At 40.5% G+C, this 20,217-nt stretch overlaps 1 protein-coding gene across 6 annotated transcripts in view; it reads right to left on the bottom strand.

Annotated features, from left to right (window-relative positions):
* Positions 1-18,373, bottom strand: part of sema6e (sema domain, transmembrane domain (TM), and cytoplasmic domain, (semaphorin) 6E) — a 115,341-nt gene extending 96,968 nt beyond the window's left edge. For 4 of the 6 annotated variants that reach the window (XM_061246706.1, XM_061246740.1, XM_061246749.1 and 1 more), the window contains exon 1: positions 18,177-18,373. The gene's annotated coding sequence lies outside the window, so the exon portion shown is untranslated. The other 2 variants (XM_061246715.1, XM_061246724.1) reach the window with 2 other exon arrangements.
* Between the last annotated feature and the right edge of the window lie 1,844 nt (positions 18,374-20,217).

The following is a 20,217-nucleotide window of genomic DNA, read 5'->3' as shown; positions in this document are numbered from 1 at the left end:
TATCTCTATGAAATCAACAATGGCATAGCAACTGGCACTGAAATTTGCACACTGACTGGCTATGAAATTACTCTCATACAACACACAAACACCTATAACCATTTCTTTATCTGAAATTGCTAACTTTTCAAAAAGTGACACAGAAAACTTTGCAAAACGGCTTATGGGGAGTCGAGGGAAAGCATATCAAACACACTTCAAAATATGAAGCTGTGCACTTCACCTTCCATTATGCTCTCTAGGGAGTTTTGTGATGCACTGCCTTTTCAATGCACATCATTTAACACTATTTCTTTCTCAGAATCAAAGTTATAGCATTCTGAAAGGTGAAATGCACTGTGAGAAATACAAAGCCACCCTACAAGTCCATTGTTCCCCCTTGTACAACACAGAATTAAATGAATTAACCCCTAGTGCAGAGACAATAACTGCTATCAAATATAATGTTCCTGGGTTTGCCTGAACTAATAAGAACACAAAAATGACCCGCAGTCTTTTTACAGTCTTTTTGACTTGTCAGTCAGGATGGCATTCTATACCAAAAGACCCTTGTTCTCTACAATGGATTTGTCGATTGTAATTAGCCATGTAGTCACAAATGTGAGTTCATTTCATCTAGGCCTTGTTCAGGAGTGCCAATTGAAAGCCCATTCAGCAGAAGTCCAACAATGTTAATTCCACCCATCCCTAGAGCAGTGGTTTTGTATGCAGTCCAAATATGGTCAGCCAAATGGGTCAGGGGGTCAAGGGCGTTGCTTTCGATCCGTATCTAAACCGCCATTCACACTGTGCCCTGTCGAATGCCAAACACTCTTCTGTGAACGGACTTAGCTTGCCAAAATATGCAGAAAAACACAGCCTTGTGACCAGGATTACACAGTGATGGAGCGGGCCGCTTGACCCAGCAGCTGGCATTGAAGGCACATCCAGGAACTTGCAGGTCAGATGCTGCATTAGCTCAGTTCCCCCAGCCAGGAGGTTCCCAGTACTTCTGACAAAAAATCAATTACAGCACTATTTGTTTGAGACCTTTCTTTCCTTTGTCAATTGACAGCACACAACTGCAAAATAGCAACGGCATAAATAAATAAAATATTGCATATTATATTGACACTGGGCTGACAGAGTGCTTTTTGAGGTTTGCGAGGGGCATCACACCTTTTGCTTCCTTTTCGTCAGTAACTATTTTGCTCAATGATGTCTTTTTTTTCCTCCTTGAATCTTTGAAAGGATTACTTGTCTGTTCAAAGCACAGGCAAAGATCGACTGAAATGAGTGTCTTTACTGCTGCCAAAACTTCAGACACTTTATCAAATGATTCAAGTGCCAGCAAGTGTTACCAGGACCCTAGATTAATAAACCAACCATATGAGAGCTTGATTGGTGCAGAGGGAAAAACTCTCTGGACAAATAAATAAGGAGTATCTGTCAATTTTGGCAATCCTTTGAATCACTGCATTATTAATTATTTCAAAGCTTTTTAAAAACATAACAAACGGTATTTTCTAACCTTGCAATACACTCAAAGACAACCACTCCAAAAATATCCACAAGGAAACAGCCCATAATGGAGAGAACAGCACAAACCTAATCTGATCTGATTAGGCAAAGCAGCAAGCAGAACAGTGAGATTTCACCCACATGGAGATTAAAGCGGGAAAACTGTTTATCGACTACATTTACAAACAAGTATCTGCTATACATGGCTCAGGATCAGAATTTTTCACACCATGACATTAAGCCTTATAAGCTCAAAAGATCAAACAGAATGTACAGGAGAGCATTACAGACACTGTTCACTTTGGATGTCTTCTCCTTTGCTTAGCTGGTGCCATGGTGGCATGCTGAGTTTTTGCTTTTTCAAAAGTAAAGATACATGTGCAGGTGCTGTCGATGATGATAATAATAATGATAATAATAATGATAATAATAATAATAATAATAATAATAATAATTAGCAGAGAAGTGGTGATAGAAGACCCAGACTTGTCTGGTATGAGACAAGTGGCACTTTTGTTGACCACAGACCCCCCCCCAAACAGAAAGCACCAATCTTTCTCACCGTCCTGGACCAAGAACCTAGACACAGAGTCAGAAATCATCCATCCATCCATCCATTATCTGAACCCGCTTATCCTGATCAGGGTCGCAGGGGGGCTGGAGCCTATCCCAGCATACATTGGGCGAAAGGCAGGAATACACCCTGGACAGGTCGCCAGTCTATCTCAGGGCACACACGCCATTCACTCACACACTCATACACTCATACCTACGGGCAATTTAGACTCTCCAATCAGCCTAACGTGCATGTCTTTGGACTGTGGGAGGAAACCGGAGTACCCGGAGGAAACCCACGCAGACACGGGGAGAACATGCAAACTCCGCACAGAGAGGCCCCGGCCGACGGGGATTCGAACCCAGGACCTCTTTGCTGTGAGGCGGCAGTGCTACCCACTGCACCATCCGTGCCGTCTAGTCAGAAATCAATACAGTTAATATTATATGTACTTACAGTCTTAAACTGGACATTTAGCCCCTGACAATCCACACTGAATGACCAGAGATAATTCCCAGAATCCCAGAATTTATCCCAGAATCTACATGGAATTTTGCCTATACACCTCTTCTCTCTGCTCCCTCCACATGGCCAGCAGTCCTGAAGTTCTGGAATCCAGGGCAGAATACATCTACACTTGTGCTGAAATCAATAAATAAGAATAATTTTAATGAAGAATGAAACTCACACATTTCAGATGGTCAGCGATTGCACATTGCACATATCTTAAAGGCATGCAATATTTTAGAGGTAGACTGCCCACTATACAATCCCAATCTATACAAGTACCCTACTTGGCAAATAGTGGTTTTTACTTTTACATTTAAAGGATTGCAAATTAACAAATAAATAACATAAATAAAATAGAACTCTGATACTCTATGCAGCAATTCTAAGATTATTGTCAATTATCAAGACGAGGGGTTAAAATACTGAGAAAAGCTTCAAAAACATTAAAAAGACTAATCTTAATTGCTGCACTGCAGGACTTGAGCTGCCTCCTTCTGATCCAGGAATTTCAATTCTGAATGCATATTATTTTGTTTATCATCCTTCCAGTTTAGAGCGCTGTTGAGTTAAAGCAAGATACAACCCTCAATGAGATATTCTGATCAGAGACTGACTTTGCTATGCAATATCGAAGCCCTCAGATTCAGTGTTGAGTTTTATTTTAAAATGAAAAGCAGAGTTTTCATTTTCTTCTAATAAAGCACAGTGTAATGTGGATGTTCACCAACTCCTTTTTAGAAAGCAGAGAATGAGAAAAAAGAGGTTCATTTTGTGGATAACCGAGAGTATATACAATGTAGGGCCATTTTCACAGACACAGATTAAGCTCCTGGACTCCTGGACCAAACTGAGTTTTATATGGAGAAACTCCATTCAAAATTGATCGGTGTCGGAGAAACTGACTGTGATATTAACATTGCCTAAAAGTTGAAACAATATTGAGCAGCACACAAATATGATTTCTTAACCAACTTTAACATGTAGTGATATGACAAGCTTGCGTATTACAGAACAGAGAATAGAGATGTCCTGAAACACACAATGTCTCTGTGGAAGTGCCAAGCCCAAAGTTTAGTCAAAAGAGATTAGTCTTTCATATTACAGGCCAAATAAGCTATCACAACACGGGGTGAACCTTTACCTGAGTGCCTATGGCATGTGGGCCCTGTCCCTGGCCAGAATGAAGAGGACCTTAATAGTCATTAGATAACTAGGAGTCCTCCATCATGCTTGCATCTAATAGGAACATACTTTTCTCTGCCAAACTTGACACAGATGTCTGACCTCCCTTCCGCTCCTGTCTATTAAAAGCAGACATGTGGGTCAGAGTAGTCTCTCAGACAGAGCAGAAACACATGGGGGAGAGGCGGGCCGGCAGAGGGCAAGGTAGACAGCGGGTAGAGACGGCGCTCCTCTAGCACGTCCTCTTCCTCTCCCCTGCCGTCCCCCTGTTTCTCCAGGGGTCGAATCCCCCAAATTCCATTCACGCCAAGCCACCATTCCTCCATAGCTCCTGACAGGATAACCTGGTTGAGTTATTCTCTGACGGGAGCAGAGGGATGGGATTTTGTCTCGGTTTGTTTGCTGTGTGTTGAGCCTTGCAGTGTCAAGAGGTAGAGCGGCAATATATATGTCTGTGTTAATACAGGTAAGGCTAAAGGGCTCAAACAAAAATCTGTCATACAAACCAGCCATCAACACCTCCCTTCATCGGGTCCATTGAGAGAGGTCACAAAGGAAGGTTCATCAGCAATTTAGGGGGCTGTCCATTCAAGGAAAGCTGGAAGAGTGACTCGGAGAGGCTATTCCCTCTACTCCAGAACATGCCAGGTTACAACATCATTCTGGTTATGAGTTATGAGATGCGGAACGTTCAGCTGTAGGAACACCACCATTGTTCTGAGTGAAGGATTGTGGAAACCTGAATAGTAGGATGGATTGTAGGAGTTGAACGCTCTTAGATACAGCATCCCAGGAAACCACGGAATTATTCTAGAGAGCACAATATAATACTAAAAAAAAAAAAAACAAGGAAAGGGGAGCATGTCTGCCAATGCATTCACAGCAATTACTGATTTTGTGCGGATTCAGTCTGTGACATTACACATTTATGGAAGAATTTTGTCGGTTAGCTGTACTGATAGTGTATTGTATATGATAATAACTACCCTGAACATGAGGAGAATCTGATTAGCAATCCCCAGAAGGGGTATTATCATGCTAATCTGGGTCAAAAAAAGCATCTGAATACAGACTATTATAAGAAGGAAGCAATTCAAAAGCCCAGTTAACAGAATATAGCCCAGTATTCTGTTGGCTTTGTGAAGTGGTAGGGAGACAGAAAAAGACATTACTGCCAATACTTAATTAAAGAGAATGTAATTAAAAAGCTTTCTTTATTGATAGCCGTTTTAAGCCTTGACTTGGAATGTGCCCGTTGATTTAAATGGCAAGTACAAGTTAATACGAACCGCTGTCTTCCTTATGGCTTTTCAAACGTTCACAATAAAACAGCCAGTTCTGAGTAATGATTAATCAAACAAAATGCAACAGTAACTAGGAGATAAGCAAAGCACATTAATAGCGTTCTTAGCCTTCCTAACCCTCTCAAAGTGCATTCGGTTAGTCAGTCAATCATCTTTCCCCCCCCCCATTTTAATGCCCTAGTTTACATCTCAATTGCCTAGCAATTTATTTTATCGCTTTTTTATTACCCACGTGCTTGTACAGTATTCATAATGAATGAGCCTAAATGTACTAGGTGCCAGGTCTGCAGCAGCACATCCATGCATTAAAAAACTTTTAAAGCCAGATAGAAAAAATAATAGAGGCCGAGACTTAAAAGTGATGCACAGAGGTGAAAACGACTTGGCTGAGCAGAGCTACCGCCAGTTTCCTCTGTGATGGTTATTTAAGTCTGTATGAGTTGGGGCATTGGGAAATATTTGGGTGTCAGACTGGCATCCTTCCTCCTTCCGGGTGAGATGAAGCATTAAAAGTAATATCTTTCTCCTGTGGTCTGAGACTTGTTTACTGTGAGTTGTTTTCCCATGCTGCCAGTCATCAGTACTAGCCCCTAAGAGAAGTCCATGAGCCATAGAGATATTGTAGGAAAGCAATAAAAGAGGCTCATATGGAACTACCTGGAAGCACTAGAGCAGAGGGGATGGGGTGCACTGACATATGGAATTGTTGGCTGTCGCTTTGCAGATGAGAAACCCCATGGTTAAAATTGACAGATAATGACAGGCGTTGGCTAAACTGCACTGGCCGTTCAACAAGGGGTTTTAAAACTGACATGCACACAGCCAGACATAGTGCCATAGCTGACCCAGTAGTCATCGCATGATTAAAACTGACACGCCCAAAAGTAGCAGCATAGCTGCACAGTGCCGTCAACAAGTGGTTGAAACTTACATGGATACAGTTGAATAGCTGAGCAGATGAGTCATTACATGGTTAATCCGGAGACATGGAAGCACACAGCTACACAGCTGCACAGCTGCGCAGAGGAGCCAGCAAACGGTTAAAGCTGAAATGTAATCTGAGCAGGGAGAGTGGGAAAGGGTGCTGCTTAATATTCTCTGGCTGAATGCCAAGGGCGAATCTTAAATGACATTAAACTCAGACCACCCCCTTCCACCCGCCCCTGTCCTGCCCCTATCCATCACTGACAGTTTTAAAAATACCCCTTGTCCTGGCAAGAGAGTTTTGGAGTTCTCAGAAATTCAGGAAGAGGGCAGCACCCAGGCCAGAAAACTAAACTACATTTACCCCTCCCCACCTACCCCTCTACCATTCCCCACCCCCACGTACATGCACACAGTCCAGGAACCAGATGTTCCACCTTATGACTGATGCAATAGTTGTGACTTGCAGAAGTTTCTATCATCCATAGCCTGTTCTTTCTTGGATCACATGTGGAATATATGGGCTGCCTTACTATACACAAACTCCAGCCAAGTTTTCCCTAATAACACGTTTAAAAATGAGTGGAAAGTAGGAAAATTGAATGCAGGGTTATAGACATTGCATTTGCATGTCAATAAAAACAGACTCATAGTTTTTTTTGTAGGAACTATATGGTTCCATTTCTTTATCAATGGTTATGCAGGATCATTCTGCTGGAAATAATACCAAACTCTTTGTTTAATGGGTGCTTCCTATCTTAAGCACTTGCAGCATTTGAATGAGAAATAATGAAGCATGAACACACAATGCAGTCATTTAAAAAAAATCTCCGGTTCTTTCATTTCCTGCTTCATTTCATATTTCAGTACAAGGAACTGTCAGAAAAAGCAATAACCAAGGTCATTATCATTATTACTCAAAACTGATAACCAAACCCCAGAAAGTGACATTCCTCAAAACAGCTTTAGTATAGCATACGTACCAATCCATTTGAGATTCAATAATTTTGAATATATTCCGATGCAGTTTGCTTCTTTCATGCATTAACTTTTGACAAAAAAATGCACTCCCCTTCCAAAAAAAGAAAACACTTACTACATCTAGAAAGACACTTTTCTGCACAGAGTTGAAAAAGGTCGTTTTTGCAGGGCTTAGTTTGAAGATTTTGAAAGTGACCTCTTTCCTCAGAATATTTTTTATTTATTTATTTTCTGTTGAAAGAGAATTCTCTCAACCCTGGAACTGGCTTACTGAAATTTAACCTCTCTGAACTCTACCCTTTTCCCCCTCACTTTCTCCCTCTCACTTTCTTGCTCTCTCTTGCTCTCGCTCCCTGTCCCTCCATCAGGCACTCTCTTCCACTTTGTGTGTGCTGAGCAGACTCGTTCTGCTCGCTCAGGAATTCTGTGTGTGTGTCTTCTTCCAAGAACAATAGCCCCCATACTCTCACACTTAAATTCTTGGAACGCCTGGTGGATAGCTTTTAACACAGGCTGTTTGTGTTTGCCAATAACAGCACTTCAATTTCAGCCCCAGCAACAAAAAGACAGGCAAAGTCAAATCTGCAACATCCAGACATACTTGGGATGAGCAAGAACAGTGACTACGGTAAACAGTCCAAGTGACAGGCACTGTCTCAACCACAAAATACATTTATGTATTCCACATTTGGTACACATGAATCTCAAATAACAAAATGGGCATTAGATAGAGATAGTATATTTCCAGGGACATGCTAATGTAAACATTGTGGACAAAGCCAGAAGCCAGTAAAATTGGAAAGCTGAGGCCTTGGACCCATCTCATTGCTAGCAGCTAATCAATGAAGTGGGAAAAGTTTCCCATTAGTAAGTGATTAAGAGATCATTTTCAGAACACAAACTCAAAAGACTGAAAAGATCAATAATATGCATGTGTTACCAAGTTTCCAGTAAGTATTTATTCAAAGCTCTTACTTTGTGTATGGTACAAAAGCAGCACATTATTCACGTAATGACACAGCTGACTGACTGCAGTTTCCCCAAGGTGCATATTCAAGTTGATGAACCACAACAGTAGAGCCAGAGCAAACTGTATGCTTAAGACATACACAGCATACAGATTCAAAATGATGTCCCGTGGCAGAATCCTACATCGAATTCAATAATTAGGGCCTATGTGCCCCACCAAAATGTCTAATCTGGACAAGATATCACAGGTTCTGACAGCGCAATAAAATAGTCATTTCACAAACAATAACTTCCAATCGAAGCCTGGAGGGGCCCCCAATTCCACAATCACAACCCCCCCCCCCCCCCCCCCCGCTTGTGTAGGACTGAAAAGGAGGCATCCAAAGAAAATCTTGCCAAGGGACTAGAACAGTTTAGATCCTGCCTGGCTCAAAATGTTGTTTCGTTTTCTTGTTTCTTAAGAGTATTATGCTTAAAAAATAATTTAGCGCCCCAAGTAGATACATATCCTTGTTTGTGCTTAGGCTGACTTGTTCTGCAAAAATGAATGCATCAGAGAAATCTATGCTTCTGGACAAGCAAATGGGGGAATGTTGACTATTGGTGTACATCCAATTTTGGTTGATTATATAGTATTTTCATATGCAATTAATTATTCTCACTGAAAAACATTATACATTAAATGATTTATCAGAGATGGAGGTTACTGACAGTAGCCTTGGAATTCACCCATGGGAAAACTAGCAAGATGACTACAGAGGTTGCAGAACCAACTTTTGCTCAAACATAGATTGCATCACGCTGTCTGACTGAAGAGACTGCTTCCAGACAACCCTGACATCAATACCATAGCTACTGAATTAGTCCAAGTGCATTAATGCATGTCAAATTGCCAAATAAACAACAGCGTCACAAACAGAATCCAATATAACATGGGAGATGTGATACTGAAGATTTCTTTTTTTCTAGTAACATTAATCTAGTTCATCCCATTTCTTTTCCATAACAAACTTTATTCAATTCCAGGAAAAGTCCCACTTCTGCTTCTTTCCATCCACTGGGGCTGGAGCAGGCCAACTGATTCACCACAGATTGCAAGGGAAATGGTTTCTGAAAAATGGCACAAATTCCCACTGGAAGATGGCTGGTCTGGCAAAAGGCCATGTTGAAAGAAGGTCTGAATGTCCCGTCACTCTCTTACAGTGTGATCCGAGGGTTTCTGAGATCCCTCCCTCCAAACCCCCATTTTCAACTTTGCACACAAGTAATTAGAGCCAGAGACCGGATATCTGGTTTGTGGTTGGATCGAGGTTCAGAGTGTCAAATTTGCATTTACAGTGTGCAATGATTTACAGTCTGATTCCAGAGAAAATATCTCTGGGGTAGGGAGTATTCTGCATGATTGTTTTGTAGATCAATACAAACCACAGTGCTTCTAGGTACTGATTTAAGGACTTGATCCATACCACAAGTCAAAAAGGTGGGGTGGTTAGGCCGTCTAATCATAACTTGCTTGGACACATTCCATTTTTTCCCCACTCAAAATTATATTTTTCCTTTTTCTTTTTCCCCTCAATCACAGACTTGTCTACAGTTAGTAGGAAACAGTAGCAGCTAAAATACATACAAATGGCCTGTATGTTGATGTGTGCTAGAAAATATAAAGGTTTAATTTGCTTTCAGAGTGTATGACTATGGAACTAGGACAGTGACAAAGTCCCTTTAAAGCACGAAGGGGCCTAGCCTCCTCAAACCTATTACTAATACACAGCATGTTTTATTCACACACTCGGGGCAGATCTGACGGCCAAGGCCTGTTGGTCATTACTGGCCCACTGTCTGCTGGGAGTTATTGGTGAGAGGGAGGCACTACAGCTGACAGGCAATCACTCAGTCCCTTAGAATATGGGACCCTTCAGTGGGCCGGGACAGACAGACACACGAGCACTGCAAGTAGGTCTGTTCTACCCTTTGCCCAAAGCGCATGTTTACCACCTATAATACGCTGGAAATCAACAACCTTCAAAGACGAAATGCTCAGTCCAATCGCTATATCTGACAGTGTGCATTTAGCAGCTTCCCTCTCAAACAGGTAAAGAACTGCTCATTTACCATTTCATAGCCTGCTATCCTCCCTGTCACATATTTCTCAAATGTAGCCGGAGCCTCAGACAGCTGTCATCTATGAATAAAGCGAAGAGCATTTTCTGATAAAAAAAAAAAACACTTCAAAAACCATACACTAAAGTACATAAACAAAAGAATGATGCCCACTCAATAAAAATAACACTACCTGAGAGGTTTACGTGATAACAGGACAGTAGTTCAATAATTAAATCAATCAATCAATAAATAAACCAACCCCTGATCGACCGGTCTTGTTCCCAGACCAGCAGAGGTTAAACCTTGTGGTGGCTGAGCGGTAGGAAAAAGGCAACCTATTCCACTGGGGCATGGTCCTCCACTGCTGGCGTCAAGGCTATTTCAGTGCTCATTACCCCCAGAACCATTAGGAAGACACAGTCATCCGAGGCACACCGCCGCCGTCACATAATTTAAGACAAAACTACTGCGTTGAAAATTGGAAATAAAATTACACCATTGGCTAAATGCACCATTACCCATGCTAACAGAGCAGTGGGTCTCTCAGGCTTGATGGGACCGATATACAATTTTGGAACACAAGAGAATGGTACCGATGATACTTTCGGCTCCAAAGTAATTTGTGGCCATCATGGGCCGGCAAGTGAGACCAGACATGCTTAGAGGTGGGTAATGGGAAGAGGAGTGCAAACGTGAAAACAGGAAAGTCTGTCATTATCTTTCTCTCCATGAAATAGACATTGGATATCTTGCAATGCAGCAGGCCATGGTGATATGTCTCAGAAGTCTCTTCTGTATCACACCAGTACAGGCAAAATCTGGTATCTATCATTATACCCCAAGGAAATACTTTTATCATGTAATTCGGTCAATATATCTCTTTGTTGCATTTGATAAGATATCTTTGCTTAGCATGACACCGATGTACTGGGGGTATTAAACATTTACATCAATATGCCCAACAGAAGACATAGCTACTATTTGTCCTGCAATCTTTAACATTTGCCTTACAATGGCACCAGTGTCAATTTTCGCATTTGCTCTGCCTGTTGGGGACACACAATGATGGTATTGGAATTAAACTAATTTTATCACAAAGAAATCCATCTGTCCTATGCCAATGATCTCTGTCAACATGATACAACATGATAAAGGGGAAGACAAATGCCCTGGAAGAGAGGGCGATCTATAACTGTATGCACAAGAATGGCATTTGATCCGTGCAACAAGCTCAGTCTTTCAAAGATCAACAAATGCAAACTTCCACTATAGCACAAAACCGCGATTCCTACAAAACATAATAGAATATCATAAAAATCCTCAAAGAAAGAGACCACAGGCATTCCAAAAGACAATAACTTTTACGCATGTGTGGTTAAGCATGCCAATACACCAAAGTCACAATACAATCACAAGGTCTAATTCACAGATGACTCATTCTAAAGCCAACCATATTGCAGATCAACTGCTCTTGGCAATTTAAGTCCATATGCTCAATCAGAGGGCAGGCATATGGCATTATTAATATGTGAATAAGCAACTCTGGTATTTGGCTAAATAACTTCCTAAAGGATGCAGAAGGACAACACATGGAATTTAAGCCTGAAAACTTCTGGTTAAGATTCTCATTCCTTTATCACAATGCTCATAAAAATTAAATTTACAAGTGAATGAGCTTGATAGCTTTCTTTACTTAACAGCTGCATCTAAATCTTATTAATCCTCCTGCAAAACTAACCACATTGGCTGGAAATCCATGTTAAAGGATTCACATCATCCTTCAAAAATACATTACACCAAATAAAATCACAATTTCCTTGAGCAACACAAGCACACTACTGCTTTTTTCTTTCTTGTCACCATAACAATCATTCTTCTGGTTACTGTGTTTCTGGTTCAGCGACCAGATATCTCTGCTTTATGCAAGTCTATGACAGAAAGAATTCAAAGTGACCAAGAATTATTGCATTTTACATTTGATTGTTTTTTTCTTTCATGCGAGTCAATTATCAACTGGACTCTATCATGCTTTAACAATTTAATCTCACAGGCTTTCCATAGTACTATCTCCACTTCAGAAATGATTTTCAAAATGTGGGATATTCAACCCAACCCCACATCTTAGGATTTGTTTATCAGGAGCATTCAAAATTGTCATGGGAGATAACTCTAAAAGAGCAAACATCAATAACAATAACAGGTAAGAACTGCAAGACATTAAAGTGAAAGGAGATGTGGAAATGTACACACATTGACACTTGGAGCAATAGAACACGAGAACAAAATTCACTGACAAATTCACTAATGAACTTAAACAGTAAGTAACAACATTAGAAACAGTGCCATGTGCAACTACAGCAAGTAAAACTAACCAGCTAATATCAGCAAGCTAGCTAGCGATACAATTCCACACTGGAAGTGTATACCTGATTCTTTTTTTTTTATATGACAACAAAAAGCATGGTAGGACAGTTTCACAACCAACATGATTGAGGCTGTGCAAAGATATAGTGGACCTGTCAATAGCCTACCATCAGCATATGGCTCGCTGATACACTGACACACCCCATGCTCCTATGAAGTACTAGGAAACCTCTACTACCTCTAGGCATTGTTCTGTCCTTAAAAACCATGTGCATACTGTTGCACAAAACAACAATAACTATTTTACAACTGGCAGAGTTTGAGAGCAGCTATTGCCGGATTTAAAAGTACTTTATGCTCTGCATATGAGTCTAAATTATCATATAATTTTGTTTTTGACTTCTGACACTTCTTCCCACACAGAGGCATTAAGGCTAAACATTTTGCAATGATGCATATGCACGTCATCTCATCCTATTTAGTCTGTCATTGAACAATAGCATTTAATAGTTTTGACAATTACGCACGCACGCACGGGCACCATAATGTTTGGAACAAATGGGCACAGGCGTTTCTGATCAGTGGGGTGAATTCGACTGCTTCCGCACAAACACGCAAACCCACGCAAGAGAGTTTTCAGTATCTAGTCTCGATTCAGGGCTTTGATTGCCTTTGGAGTCCGTTAATGCTGTTTGTCAACGAGGACTAGAATTGTGCCATTCAAAGTTAAGGAAGCCATTATGAGGCTGAGAAATAAGAAACTTAGTCCAGATACATAGGTTAAACATTAGACTTGCCAAAATCAACTGTTGGGGACATCATTAAGAAGAAAGAGAGCACTGGCAAGGTCAGTAATCATAAAGGGGCTGGTATAGATAAAGGCCTCTACAGTTAATGACTGAACAATTTTCACCACAGTGAAGAAAAACCCCCAAACAGGTGTGGATATGTCAGTGACTACTGCACATAGAAGACTTCACAAACAGAACTACAGAGGCTACACTGTAGACAGCCACAGTTTGCTATGAAGTACCTTAAGGAGCCTGCAGAGTTCTGGAAAAAGTTCTGGACAGATGGGACCAATATTCACTTGTATCAGGGTGATGGCAAGAGCAAAGTGTGGAGGCCAAAATGAACTGCCCAATACCCCAAAATCTGTGAAACATGGAGGTGGGGGTGTTATAGTCTGGGCATGAATGTCTGCCACAGGTGCTGGTTGACATGTCTTGATACATTTCAACAACTTTTTTTCTCTTTGCAAATTTCCTTTGATTGCAGTATAGGGTGCTTATAGAAACTTTATGGTGACTACTTCACTCTGATGGTAAGGTTCAGTATGAGTGAAGTTTAGATTTAACAGGGCTGGCGGCAATTAAGCCAAGCTGTGCTTAGCGGAATCTATTTATCTATTAAATTTGTTTATTAGGGCGGCACGGACGGTGCAGTGGGTAGCACTGCCGCCTCACAGCAAGGGTTCGAATCCCTGTCGTCCAGAGCCTCTCTGTGCGGAGTTTGCATGTTCTCCCCGTGTCTGCGTGTGTTTCCTCCGGGTACTCCGGTTTCCTCCCACAGTCCAAAGACATGCAGGTTAGGCTGATTGTAGAGTTTAAATTGCCCGTAGGAATGAGTGTATGAGTGTGTGTGCCCTGCGATGGACTGGTGACCTGTCCAGGGTGTATTCCTGCTTGATAATGAATGAATGAATGAATGAATGAATTTATTGATTGAAGAACTAAACGTGCTTTTTCACATGGGTGTGTTCAATAACTTTTTTTTCATGAAATAAACTGAATAATAGAAATATTGAATAGAAATGTTTTGTGTTTACACAGGTTCCCATTGTCCAGTATTACATTTTGTCTAAAGATCTGAAACCATTTAGTGCAACAAAAATGCAATGAAAGAGGAAATCAGGATGGGAGCAAATAATTTTTCTGAAATTGCATTGTGGCCATGTGAGTTTCCTCTGGGTCCAAAGAGAAGTAGGTTAGATGATTGACCAATTCAGTGATATTCAGTAATTTATTGAGACAGTGTAACTTTTTTTAAATTTCCACATTAACAAGGCCACTGAATTATTTCTACAGTGCAGGGAAGATACCTAGCATCATGATGATCTCTATGGGTCGCAGACTTCAGGCAGTCATTGAATGTGAATGATTTGCAATTAAGAACTTCATGTGCTTATTTTAATTTGACTTTGTCCCTCCAAGAATAGGAGACAATGTAGAAAAATAGTTGTAATTCCTACATGGATGGCTATGGATGTAATTACACTAAAATGTTGACAATATGGGCTTTAACCTAATTTCAAATTCAAAGGACTGAGGTTTCGGGACATAAACGTTTGCAGATCGTACGCCATTCAATAAGCAAGTCGACGGAAGGCTACAACCTACAAGTGGGGATGATAATGTTAGAACAGGAGACGGAAACGATGGATAGAACAATGGCTTCCCTACGAGAATATTCAAAAGATGGAGAACATACCTTCTCTGTATTTAATTTTACAATATACAGGGGGGGAAATGTCACCTTCACAATTGACAGAATGGTGTACTAAAACTACACCATGCTAAAACACAAATGCTAAAACCGCGGGCACAAACACATACACAATGGCAAAACTACTAGAACTGTAATCACCTTTGTTTTGTATTGTATGACGAGACGGCCCGTGTAACATTTGCTACATAAGCGCACCACACAAAATAACCATGACATAGGGCTAAGCACAACATGCCTTTGTATTGAACAATTCATGGTGTTTAATTAATTTGAGATGACACCACTACCTACCGCCGCGCAGAGGCAGCAGGGCAGGTTTCATTGCCCTATTGGGGGATTTTAATGTTCCTTTCTCCTCTTGCCAGCGGCCATGCGGTATGCACAACTTCCAATTAGTGTTATGGCTATTCTGTTTGTGAATGGAAATTTAGGGAGAAATGTTGATGTGTATCTTTGAACAGTAGGCGCCGACCGCTGCATAACTCGGGTAGGCTACAGCTATAGTCCGAAATTGGCGTATTATCACTGAATTGTCACCTGTATAACACTTTTACGTTTATCCGTTCGTGTTTAAGACTGTCCTCCAGTGGAATCTTTTCGCCCACAACCAAGGTGCACATAGTATTATTAGCACTTATTTTGGAACAGCGGTGTCATTGGTGACATCGCCTACACGATTGTTGCGGCTCAGTATTGTTAAATAGACCGTAAAGTGCAAATAATTGTGGTCCAATAGCCCTGGGCATCTGACGTCTCCTGGGTAAATTACGTCCATTCAAAATATTTGTGAAACAATTCAGAATTCAAAACAAACATAACGCATTCAGTGAGGAGTAGATTAAAGTCCATGTTCAGTTCAATTACAGTCTACATAATTTAATGCAGCATGAACAACCTGTATCGCAATTTGTTCCCAAAAGCATTCGCATAGGCCCACTTGTTTTGCGCAGCGACAGTTTATCCTTTTATGTGGACAAAGACATGAACAACGGAAACATGTTGCGACGGTTAACTTTACGTTCGTTTATTATTGCTACAGTTACAAATTCCAATCTAGCATGTTGCTTAAACATGCTAAATAGATGTCTGCGTTCGGCTATATTCCAGTAATGGATGCTCAGCGTACAGCTAAATGCTGGAAAACCCTTGCTCAGTCAGCCATACAATAAAGAGAATATATAACTGATTAAATATTTAAATAGTAAAATAGTCCCGATGCATAGGCTCAACGGTTCTGCAACCAAGTATCACGGCACATGACTACTTTTTGACAATTGCAGCCTACACTGACTGCAAATACAACATGCAGAGATTCATGCAAAATCATGTTAGACGTATAGAATCATCTTAGTCCATTTGCCAAAATGAAAACTAGGCTATATGGTAATGAAAATAACAGACTAAAGCCAATCATATGTGTTGAAGCCGTTGCCCATCCAGGAAATGTGTCTTACACAAAGCGTCTTGAACAATAAACCCAGTCATTTAATTACGAACTTGCATGGAGGTGGCCGATTAAGACAAAGGAATTCTGCAACAGTCGACTTCAGGAGAAATTGAGCCGTGACGAACCAGCTGGACATAGGCATGGAAATCTAGTAAATATCCAATGACAAAATCCTTACTCATCTTGCAGATATTCAGCACACGTAGCCTATCAACACAGGAGCTTCAAACCCCATTGCATTTGCATTAGGACATTTTACACATAAATTGCGTATTGAGGACTATCTGCAATCTTACACTGCTAATTCAAATCCATTAACTTTCTATACAATTCTCCGTTACAGGTGGTCTTGGCTTTCGGTGGTTGTCGTATAGATTCGCAGGCGACCAGATAATATCATTAGGCAAGTCTTGTATTCATCTTTGTTGCCTTGCAAAACGTCCATCCAATATCTATTTACAGTGGTTGAAGACGAGAGGGGATACGTGCATAATGCGGCCCTGGATTGTCACAGTGACCAAATGATATGGGAAGTCCCCAAGAAGCATTACACTGAAATCGTACTTATGAATGCTTGGAACACTCATCCCCCGATGATCCATTGAGAAATATTTTCACTTAAGTCCCGACTACACTTACGATCTCACAAAGCGAATTACAATTTTATTTGAAACTCACATAAAGAGCTGTTGCAGTAGCCTACAACAGACGATAGCAGTTAGCTTATTGTCAATCTGTGCACTTTGAATACTTGCGTGTCAACTGCTGCGACTTTTTCAACGTTTTTCAACTCGGACAGTGCTTCAAGAGCAGGATGTAGGCACACAAGCATACGACCCCCAGCCCAACATAACAATCACGCAATTATAGATATCTTTACGGATGTATTTAAGACATCCCAGATCCATTCTGATCACTTCGAGTGCAGAAGAGCATGTATTTAGAGGGAAATGCTGTTTTTGTGGATACTGGATTGAAAACTAGTGACGAAATCGGGGTTCAAAAAATAAGGGAATTCGTCCAAACAAACCAATATAAAAAGTAAGAATGTCTTATTTCCAGCTAAAGAACAATGGGGATTATTATTAGTAGTATTACTATTACTATTAGTAGCAGTATTAGTATTATTATTAGGCAGACTGAACCAACGAGATATTTAAAATGGACTCGAGACTTTTCCTCAAAGGGAACTATCTAAAAAAAAAAAAAAAAAAATAGGATGCATGTTTCCATACATTTACCTTTTATCTATTTCAAATCGTATACACATTTTATGCTTTTTAACTGCAAATACAACGACATAGCAAATCCAAGGTTACATTTTAGCCCCCGCTGCATCGAGAGTCTATGAATGGCACACCACTGAACAAGACTAATAAGTACCGTCTTCACAGAAAATGTTTATGATTTTTGATGATCATGACCTGCACGAAACAGCATGAAATTGGTTTAAAGGGTTGTGTTGTCTTGAAAGCGTTTACAGCATACTGGCCACTGTTTTGTCGGAAGAAAAAAGGAAATATAAACTTATGAACTACTCAGTAAACGCAAACTGCTACACAACTGGCAACTAGGCTATGACCATTCTAGTGCAGTACCTCAAAATCACTTCTGTTTCCAATGCAAAGAACCTTTAAGTGCATTAAAACACGCATTTTTCCGGGTGCACATCCAATGTGCGTGCCTTTACAAAATGTGTGAACTTTGAATATAGGCAGGTTTAGCAGTAGGAAAAGCAGTATCCCGATTCCCTTTATCATGCTTTGAGCCGTAAGGCGTTCGTAAGGGACTCGCAACAATTGTGCCACACGCAACGGTGAGCTATTACCTTCTCTCTTTGCTTTATCTTGTTTGCAGTTGTCTGGTGATTCTTACTGGAGAACAATCCCGTCATTCAACACGCTCACAAACGCGACAGTGTAGCCTTGTGAAGATTCTAGGTTTGTCCCTCGGTGGTTTGTAATCCTCAAAAAACACAAGACTGCGAGCAGGCGCCCCTTGTTACAACACTGATCCTCACGCGCCTGCAGTTAACAACAGACTACACCGAAAACAAACCTCAACCGCGAACAGCAGTCCGATTAGGATACTCCCTCCTCGTTTGCATCGGCAAACAATCTGACCAATTAGGAAGCAAGAGACAGTGCCCAACCTTGTTTGAGACAGCATTTGTGTTATTTAAGCGAGTCCATTACACCTTCTTTTAGTAATAAATGCATTTCAGATCTTTGGCCAAACCTCTACCCCTGAACGTCCGAAATTCAATTGAATACATATTAATGTGATTCCCGTAATGTGTAAATGACAAATTATTAATTGTTTCACTTAATATTTTAACACCATTTGCAACACTCAAAGGTTTTTCGGTCTGGAATTGTTTTAAAATGTTTCATTTTTCAAATGTAGGCTACTGTATATAAAAATCTAATATTGAAATGAGTAATGGAAAATTATGTTACCTATATTAAACATAATGAAACCTGCAAGCACGGTTGAAAGGGGCCAAGCAGTCCAGCAGGGCAGGGTCACCATGGCAACTTGATCAGAACAGTTAAAAATGTGGCCGTAAGCACTGATAGCAAGTTTTATGTCAATTGTCCAGATATTGGCCGTAACTGAGATGAGCTCACATCCTGTTTAGGTTGTTTGCCTTTGATTTGGCTGTAATGGATGAATGTTTTTGAAAATAAAAAAATGCATCAGATGAGTTTTTTGAGGTTTTGTCTGAAGAAGATATGTGCCAAGTTTGGTGAAGATTGGACAAAATGTGTTGCTGTTGAAATGTTTTTAGTATGGCAACCACATTAATTAAGTTGGGAAAACAGGTTGCCACGTCGCGGGTTTGGGATTTACCAAGATATCAGCATTTTTTCCACATCCTCAGGAAGTCCTGAGTCCCTATACCAAGTTTGGTATCAACACATCAAAGTGAAGCTAAGACATGCCCTAACTTCTTGTTTCAGTACCAATTTTGGTAGGCTGTACTGAACAAGTGATTTGGAAAATAAAAAATCTATCTGATAACATTTCTGAGGCTTGGTCCAAAGAACATCTGTGCCAAATTTGGTGAAGATTGGGCAAACTTTGTGGGCTGAGAAAATTTTGCAAACCTTTCAGTAAAATCCAATATGGCGGCCGCATCAGTTAGGTAGATATGAAAAGTTGCCATATCTCTTATATTATCATCAAACATGGGCATTATTTCAAGCAAACACATCACCAGCTATAAACCAAAATTTTTTTGTGTATTGCAGCACTCAGTGGTCAAATGACAGAGCGTTTTTGGTGCTTCTGCAAAATGGAAGTCCCGAGGCCATATAAGTTTTGATTTTGATTGGTTTTGATACATCAAAGCATTGTGGGTTGTTTGGCACCATTTTTGACTGTACAACACAAAAATTACCTTTGTAAGGCAAACACATCAAGAGATATTGGGCAAGAAGCGTTTGTTCTTATTGAGTGGTCAAATGACTGAATGAATGAAGTTTTTTGCATGTCCTCAGGAACATATACTGGGTCTATGCACCAAGTTAGGTGTCGATACATCAAAGCTTTGCAGAAACATGAGCTCACTTCCTGTTTAGAAACTTTGCAACCAATTTCGATTGGCTGTATGAACGAACAAACGTTTTAGAAAAAAAATTAAACTTTTGTGAGGCTTGGTCATCATCTTGAACATTATCTGTGCCACATTTGGTGAAGATGGGACAAAATGTTTGGCCTTTTTCAGAAAATCCAATATGGCAGAAAATCCAAAATGGCAGAAATTGATGTCAATGGGTGCGTTGAACTTGGCTTGATCCAAGGAACCCAACAATACCCCATTTTTGATATGGGCTTACCTGCATAAATGTACCTCCAACTTTGAC

This window comes from Conger conger, chromosome 1 (genome assembly GCF_963514075.1).
Source record: "Conger conger chromosome 1, fConCon1.1, whole genome shotgun sequence".
Classification (NCBI taxonomy): domain Eukaryota; kingdom Metazoa; phylum Chordata; class Actinopteri; order Anguilliformes; family Congridae; genus Conger; species Conger conger.
The sequence above is the reverse complement of the archived record's forward strand: the minus strand, read 5'-3'. Positions and strand labels throughout refer to the sequence as shown.